The sequence below is a fragment of the Oncorhynchus mykiss genome, chromosome 10 (genome assembly GCF_013265735.2).
Source record: "Oncorhynchus mykiss isolate Arlee chromosome 10, USDA_OmykA_1.1, whole genome shotgun sequence".
Taxonomy (NCBI): Eukaryota; Metazoa; Chordata; class Actinopteri; order Salmoniformes; family Salmonidae; genus Oncorhynchus; species Oncorhynchus mykiss.
The window spans coordinates 56,994,557-57,003,596 of record NC_048574.1 but is presented as its reverse complement, the minus strand read 5'-3'; positions in this window follow the sequence as shown (position 1 = coordinate 57,003,596).

Here is a 9,040-nt window from a genome sequence, read left to right as displayed (position 1 = left end):
TTGTGATAACAACAGTTCTCCCTGCATGGGATTGGTCATTTGGAAGAGGAAAAGGAAAATTAAACTTCTCTCCCTGTGAAAGGTTATATAGGCTGTTTGATGAGTATGGCTGATATGTTCTCACAGATCATAGAGCATCATTTGTTATGGCTGTTTTAGTCTGCAAGAAACAGCAAAACAAGCTCTGATGGGGGATGAACCTCATAGACTGGGTAATAGTTTATGTTATAACACAGTAGGTTACCACCCTACGGCTGTGTTGCACCAGTTAAGTTAGTCAGTAAAGTCACATGTAAATCGTACTAAATCCTTAGGGATTACTAGTGAGATTATAAGTACAGTGCATTTGGAAAGTATTCAGACACCTTGATTTTTCCCACTTGTTTGTTACGTTACAACCTTAATCTAAAATGTATTTAATTGTCCCCCCCCCCCATCAATCTACACACAATGCCCCATAACGAAAACGCAAAAACAGCTTTTTAGAAATGTTTGCTAATTTACAACAAATAAAAACAGAAATATATACATATATATTTGAAATTTAATTTGATTTCACTAGGCGATCAGGTTCAAGTCTGAGCTCTGGGCCACTCAAGCTGGGCCACTCAAGGACATTCAGAGACTTGTCCAAAGCCACTCATGCGTTGTCTTGGCTGTGCACTTAGGGTCATTGACCTGTTGGAAGGTGAACCATCACCCCCACGCTCAGGTCCTGAGCGCTCCAGAGCAGGTTTTCATCAAGGATTTCTCTGTACTTTATTCAGTGTATCTTTCCCTCAATTATAACTAGTCTCCCAGACCCTGCCACTGAAAAACATCCCCACAGGATGATGCTGCCACCACCATGGTTCACCGTAGGGACTCCATGTGCCTTTAACTGAGGAGTGGCTTCCGTTTGGCCACTCTCCATAAAGGCCTGATTGGTGGAGTGCTGCAGAGATGGTTGTCTTTCTGGAAGGTTCTCCCATTTCCACAGAAACTCTGGAGCTCTGTCAGAGTGACCATCAGGTTCTTGGTCACCTCCCTGACCAAAGCCCTTCTCCCCCGATTGTTCAGTTTGGCCAGGCGACCAGCTCTAGGAAGATACTTGGTGGTTCCAAACTTCATCCATTTAAGAATGATGGAGGCCGCTGTGTTCTTGGGGAACCTTAAATGCTGCAGAAATGTTTTGTTACCCTTCCCCAGATCTGTGCCTCGACATAATCCTGTCTCTGCGCTCTGAGGAAAATTCCTTCGACCTCATGGCTTGTTTTTTGCTCTCACATGCAATGTCAACTGTGTGACCTTATATAGACAGGTGTGTGCCTTTCCAAATAATGTCCAATCAATTGAATTTACCACAGGTGGAATCCAATCAAGTTGTAGAAACATCTCAAGTATGATCAATGTAAACAGGATGCACCTGAGCTCAATTTCGAGTCTCATTGTGATGGGTTCGGATTTCTAAACTTTGAATATTATTTCTCATTAGTTATGCTAGAGACATGAGGGGTGCCATAGTCTTGGGTCTCCACCAGAAGTTAGTGGTTACCTGTTGGAGGAAGGTATATGGTGGGTGAAATTAAGCTTGGAATGTACCGAGTGTAGGGAAAATGATCAAAGGTGGCAGTCATTGATAACAGGAGAGATCCATGGATTAGTGGTGAAGGGGTCGAGGTCCGGTCATGTCACATTAAGGGAGAAGGAACAGTTTATTGCCCGTATCACTTAGTTTCCTGCCTAGCAAAATAAAAATGAAATGTTTAGTGAGAAGGAGGAGACTCCACACAAAGTGGGGTATTCATACCACCACTGGTGGAACCATGTCTTTGTCGGTACAGCTGTTCGATCCTCTGGGATGAATTACCTTGGTTTAAGCTTTCACAGTGTTCGTCGAGTTCATACTTTGATCATTAGAACCTAACAATAGCAAATGGTATGGAATACTTATGTAAATACAGTACTTCTGTTTTTATTTGTAATAAATTTGCACAAATGTATTGTGTGTAGATTGATGACGATTATTATTTTTTAAATCAATTTTAGAATAAGGCTGTAATGTAACAAAATGTGGGAAAAGGGAAGGGGTCTGAATACTTTCCGAATGCACAATGTCGTAACTACAGTAGTAATGTATTATTAGTGTTAGTTGTAGTTAGTGTTAGTAGTGTAGGCAATTGTTTACTAAAAAGTGTATGCCGCTTTGATAACGTAACCAATCAGTAATCAGAAGAAGACTCCTATTACCATGCTTACCAGGCAGCTAGCAAGCTATCTAGGTAGCTAGTTCAGTTAGCTAGCTGACATTTATAACCAGTCAGGGAAAAAAATGGAGAACAGATGGTTTGAAAACAGAATTATGTCATTCTTTCAAGGCTGTGTGTGTGATTCAGTGTGGGACAAACTAAAATGTGTGTGTGCGTGTGTGCATTAGTGTGTGCATGCCTGTGTGCATATGCGTGCTACAGTACCACACCTCCCCACAAGACAAACAAGCCACAGCTGAAACGGATTAGGGTCTGGCCGTTAGCTTGTTAGCCGGTCAATACCTTTCAGGTGTGCAGATCTCACTCTACTAGCTAGGCAGAGCAGTCCAGGGAACAGTCAGTCTATGGTGAGCGGAAGTCCGTGATTCTCACTGTTGTGCTTTGTTAATGTTACTTGCTACTAATACGATTTTTGTTTTGATGTTTAAAAGTGGAACGCTGTAGAGCTCTGACAGAGCTAGGTTTTGTTTTGCTTTGTTCAAAATGTTTGCTAACTCAGGTGGATGTCCAACTTTTTGTGGTCCAAAGAACTGCAGACTGCCTTGAAAGGCCAAGTTTTAGCTGGGGGTTAAAATTCTATTCAAAAGCCTTCTTTGTTTGCACCGCGCTCCTTTTTCTTGTGGCTTATCCCTTTACTTTCTGGGAGCCCCTGCCTATGCTTGACCACCAGACAGTGGTAAAACCCTTGCACTGTCACAGGCCACTGATTTGGATACAAAGTAACACTGGCAATCCTGTCGTCATTCCTGCAGAGATATTCACCTACATATGAAGTATGTCATGGCACCTTACAAAAAAAGATTGTAGTTTTGAATCTGCAGTAATACTGCAGTCGACTGTGGTATTTTGGACACAGTAATTGCAGCATACTGCAGTTATACTGTACTCCAACTACAGTTAGAGTGCAGTGTACTGCAGTTATACTGCACTCTGACTGCAATTAAGGGATGCAGTGATAGAGCTGACAGAGCTAAAGCGGTGGCAGAGCTAAAGCTGTGTTTGTCAGACCGTGAGACATCCCGAAAATTGGTCTTCTCACAAAATCGTCTGTAGTCTCCGAACGGTTTGGCTTACAAACTATTTTGATCCCTCTATGGAGAGATGAGACTCTCACAAACACAATGGTTTTGCTCTACGACTTCCACTATGTCAGAAGACTCGCCAACTTCTGTTTGTAGTGTCTAAACCGCTTGGGCTACACACTAATATGACCCCTCTGTGCAAAGGTGAGACTGTCAGGAACATGTACGGTACCAGTCATAAAATTGGACACACCTGCTCATTCAAGGGTCTTTCTTTATTTTTACTATTTTCTACATGTTAGAATAATTGTTCATACATCAAAACTATGAAATAACACATACGGAATCATGTATTAACCAAAAAAGCGTTAAACAAATCAAAATACATTTTAGATTTGAGTCTTCAAAGTAGCCACCTTTGCCTTGATGACAGCTTTGCACACTCTTGGCATTCTCTCAACCAGCTTCACCTAGAATGCTTTTCCAACTGTCTTGAAGAAGTTCCCACATATGCTTAGCACTTGTTGGCTGCTTTTCATTCACTTTTCTGTCAAACTCATCCCAAACCATCTCAATTGGTTTGAGGTTGGGTGATAGTGGAGGCCAGGTCATCTGATGCAATACTCCATCACTCTCCTTCTTGGTCAAATAGCCCTTACACAGCCTGGAGGTGTGTTGGGTCATTGTCCTGTTGAAAAACAAATGATAGTCCCACTAAGCCCAGACCAGATGGGATGGTGTATTGCTGCAGATTGCTGTGTTAGCCATGCTGGTTAAGTGTGCCTTGAATTCTAAATAAATCACTGACTTTGTCACCGGAAAAGCTCCCCCACACATCACACCTCCTCCTCCATGCTTCATGATGCGAACCACACATGCAGAGATTATACGTTCACCTCCTCTGCGTCTCGCAAAGACACGGCGGTTGGAACCAAAAATCACCAATTTGGACTCATGGCCTGAAATCTGAGGTGCGGTTAACTCTAATGAATTTATCCTCTGCAGCAGAGGTAACTCTGGGTCTTCCTTTCCCGTGGCAGTCCTCATGAGAGCCACTTTCATCATAGCGCCTGATGGTTTTTGCGACCGTACTTGAAGAAACTTTCAAAGTAATTTTTTTCTGGATTGACTGATCTTCATGTCTTAAAGTAATGATGGACTGTCGTTTCTCTTTGCTTATTTGAGCTGTTCTTGCCATAATATAGACTTGGTCTTTTACCAAACCCCTACCTTGTCACAACACAACTGATTGGCTTAAAGGCATTAAGAAGGAAAGAAATTCCAGAAATGAACTTTTAGCAAGGCACACCTGTTAAAATTGAAATGCATTCCATCATGAATATGGCTGAGAGACTGCCAAGAGAGTGGAAAACTGTCATCAAGGCAAAGGGTGGCTGCTTTGAAGAATCTCAAATCTCAAATATATTTTGATTTGTTAAACACTTTTTTGGTTACTACATGATTCCGTATGGGTTATTTCATTGTTTTGATGTCTTCACTATTATTCCACAATGTAGAAAATAGTAAAAACAGAGGCACTTCAGAACACACTTCCTTTTGATAATTTTTTGGAACTATCTGTTGTTCCATGTAGTGAATATGTTATTCAATGGATTTGTATGGGCTAATAGCAGTAGGGACAAAAATACTTTTTCATCCAATAATTTGTTGATATTTTTTTTTATACTTCAAGGGGTCTTACATTTCCAAATCAAAGAGCAAAAATGATCATTGGTATGACCTCCTTAAAATAATTCCATATAGGAGAACCTTGTATTCAGATTTACCTTATGAAGGTGCGTAACGAGCTTTTCAGGTGTGGTTCCCTTGCTCGCTCTGAATAAATATAATTCAACCACTGAAAACCCTCCCATTTGCTGGCCAACTCATTTTCTCATGGAGTTTTCATTCAGCAGGGTTTTCAGTACATTTATCTTAAGCCATCCCTTTAAAAACAGTGTACCTTTAATTTGAATTTGGTTGATAGACTAGAATACATCAAGACAACGGGCTCAGACAATAGGGCTCATTGAAAGAAAGACATCTAAATATATGCATATTCATCTCCGTTTCAACACCAACAGGTAGATTTAAAAAATAATCTGATGTAGATAGGTTAGGCACATTTTGGGGTTAGAGAAGTATGTATGTAAAGCTTTTTACGCAGAAATTATATTACCCATGGTAATGTAGGACGATTCGTGTACATAGAATTATAATATGGAGAATAGCGAACAGTAGTAGGCTATACTATCCTCTATTGCCTGCACTAACCATGGAACAGTGTGATGACACAGCCAAGTATTGGGCCATGTGTCAGGTTCAAACTGTTGCAGCTTAGTCTGTGCTCATCTCCATAACATTTTAATTAGAATACATTTCTTTTTAATTTATTTTGAGAACTGTTTCTAAGGATCCTCAGCAACAACCACATGTCCGCGACGTAATTAAATGGAATGATGATACCAACTAGGCTATACCAACTGAAGGGAATCAACAGTAAAGTGGCTGTTGTATACGTGTGGTTACTAGGCCTACTGACGGTCCGTACTGATAGTGGCATATATTTAACATGATAGGAAACGGAGAATGTCGGGGTAGCCTATAATTAACACTTTCGGGACTTAACATGCAGGAATGGGCAAAGGCTGTACAATTTAAATTCTACCTAATAGCACAGCATTTCATAAACGTTGAAACGTTTGGCTGCCATGTGACTTGTTTCACATTTGTCTCCAGAGATTTTTAGGTAAAATAGATCTAAAACAAGTATAATTTATATTTACAATTCCCTTATCCAAATGGATAACTAATTTACCTAGCTCTTATCAATAGTTATCATCAAGTTGTAAATTACAGTGCATGGAGAATGCTGCTATTTCTATCATAAAAAAAGGAAGTAGATGATTTTTCCACTTGGTACCGGTAGATTCATGCGACCTTATTCATGGTTTCCTCTCGCGTAAAGGTAGTGGAATTATGATGGAATTAAGTCAAGGTCAGAATATCTGTATACATACCTCCACCACACCTTCATTTCTTACATCTCCACCCAGAACAAATAGCAGGTGAATATCATGCTATTATCATGCTTACAGTAAGTTCAAGGTCAGGATACACATAGAGAAAAGTGCAAAAAAAAGGGAATAATGTTCAATTTTACGAATGCTTAACTCCGGTCGGAATCGGGGCCTAAAAACATTCACTGTCTCTGTGGTATGCAACTCCAGTGTAGATTTGGCCTTGTGTTGTAGGTTATTGTCCTGATGAAAGGTGAATTCCTCTCCCAGTGTCTGGGGACAACCAGATTGAAGCAGGTTTTCCGCTAGGATTTATCCTGTGCTGAGCTCCATCCCGTTTCTTTTCATCCTACACTCCGCAGTCTCTGTCGATGTCAAGCAAACTGTTACGAAACCCATTACTAGCCTACGGATATTGTTGCACTCGCTTTGTCTAGGGTTCCTAGGCCTAGTTACATGGTCTGTAACCTGAATGAATGTGTGCATTTATGTGAGAAATCAGTATTTGAGGACTGTTGCAATTTACAGAGTTTAGGGACAGCTCCGTCTTGACCTCTTGGTCGGACAGTTCAGGCTTATGATAATTTTTTAGAGGATGACAAAACATAAATACGTACAAAAAACAAAAAATAAATAAAGGTATGCCAAAACTCAAAAACACTCTGACAGATCACTTTAATTGGAAGCACCTTATCAAGCAGGCTCAGCATTTAGACAAGATTGCTGCTGCCCCCTGGGGGAATGGAGTGTGGAAGTGTGTTTGTCTATGTCCTAACACTAACCTTCCCCCCCCATATCACAACAATACCCGTACCGTGATGCATCTACCGCCATGCTTGGAGGCAGTTACTCAGTGATGTGTTGTGTTGAATCTGCCCCAAACATAAGGCTTTAAATGTAGATTGAAACGTGTATTTCTTTGCCATGTTTTTGTTGTTGTTGCCGTGTTACTTTAGTGCCTTGTTGCATATAGGATGCACGTTTTGGAATGTTGATATTCCGTGTATTTTTATTGTTCTTTTCACTCTGTCACTTAGATCATTCTTGCGGTGTAACTACAATGTTGTTGATCCATCCTCAGTTTTCTCCCTTCACAGCCGTTGAACTCTGGAGCTGTTTCAACATCACCATTGGCCTCTCGGTGACATCCCTGAGCAGTTTCCCTCCTGTCCTGCAACTCGGTTCAGAAGGATGGCTGTTTATTGTGTCTGGGTGGTTTAATGCATCATCCACAGCATAGTTATTAACTTGACTATTCTTTAAGAGTTATTCAATGTCTGATTTGTTATTGTTACCCATATACCTACCAATCACTGCCCTTATTGAGGCTTTCGAAAAGGTCCCTGGTCTTTGTAGTTGAATCTGTGCTTGAAATTCAATACTGACTGAGGGACCTTACAGATGATGTATGTATGGGGGACAGAGGGAGGGGTAGTCATGCAAAACTCATGTCAACCTCTATTATTTCACACAGAGCGAGTCAATGTGACTTATTGTGTGATTTGTTAAGCCAAATTTGACTCCTGATCTAATTTAGGCTTGCCTAAACAAAAGGGGAGTAGACTTCTGCAAGAACTCTATTTTAGTTATTTAATTTGTATTAATTTGTTAACATCGTAGAATTATCTTTTCACTTTCACATTAAGGAGTATTGTGTGTGTGTCAATGAAGAAAATCACAATAAATCTGTTTCAACCTTGGTCATGCAACAATGTGAAACAATCCAAGGGGGGTGAATACTTGTGATACCCACAGTATGCTATAACAACAGTAAGTTGAGATGCCGACTGACTCCCCCCCTCCCCACGCGTACGCACACACGCACAAACACACTCTCTCTCTGCAACATTGAGAGAATCTTGAATGGCTGCATCACTGGTTGGGATGGCAACTGCACCACCCTTGGGCGGCCCAGTACATCACTGGGGCCGAATTTCCTGCAATCCAGGACCTCAATATCCAATCTGGTCTCATAGACTAGACGTAACATAGTTAACGTTAATCTGGGACACTCAAATGATTATGATATGTTACGTTTGGTATGGACAGAAAGTTACTTAATTAACCCTTTAACCTTACTCCTAATCTTAACCCCTAACCCCGAGCCTAGCTAACATTAGCCAGCTAGCTAACTCTAGCATTGGCCACCTAGCTAATGTTAGCCACAACAAATTGCAAGTTGTAACATATCATTAATTTAACAAATTTGTAACACATTGTACATTTTGCAAATTCGTAACATATCACACAAATTGTAAATCGTGACATATCATATGAAATGGATGATGGACATCTGAAAATTAATAAATACCAGTGTCTCGGATTTACAAAAATAATAATACGAAATGATCTAAGACCAGGTTGCCATCCCAGGCGGTGTGAAAGGAAGACCCAGGAAATTGTTAAAGACTCCAGCCACCGAAGCCATAGACCAGGGATGGGCAAATTTGATGGGGATGGGGGCCACAAAAAATTGGAACTCATCATGAGGGGCTGCAGTTGCTTGCTGGTCTGGGTACCCACATCCACAGCCGTGGGCTAATTGACTAACTATCGGTGCCTGACATAACAAGAAAAAAACTGCACAACCAAATTTCTAAATTGCACCTTGTTCTATTATTCTAACTCACAACAGTAAGCCGAGACCTCGACTGAGTTCCCTCCCCTCAAAATAAAAAATGTAAAAAGTGAATTGCGATACCGGAGTAACAAGTCTGACACCAAATGCTCCTTCTATCCCTAAGTTTTA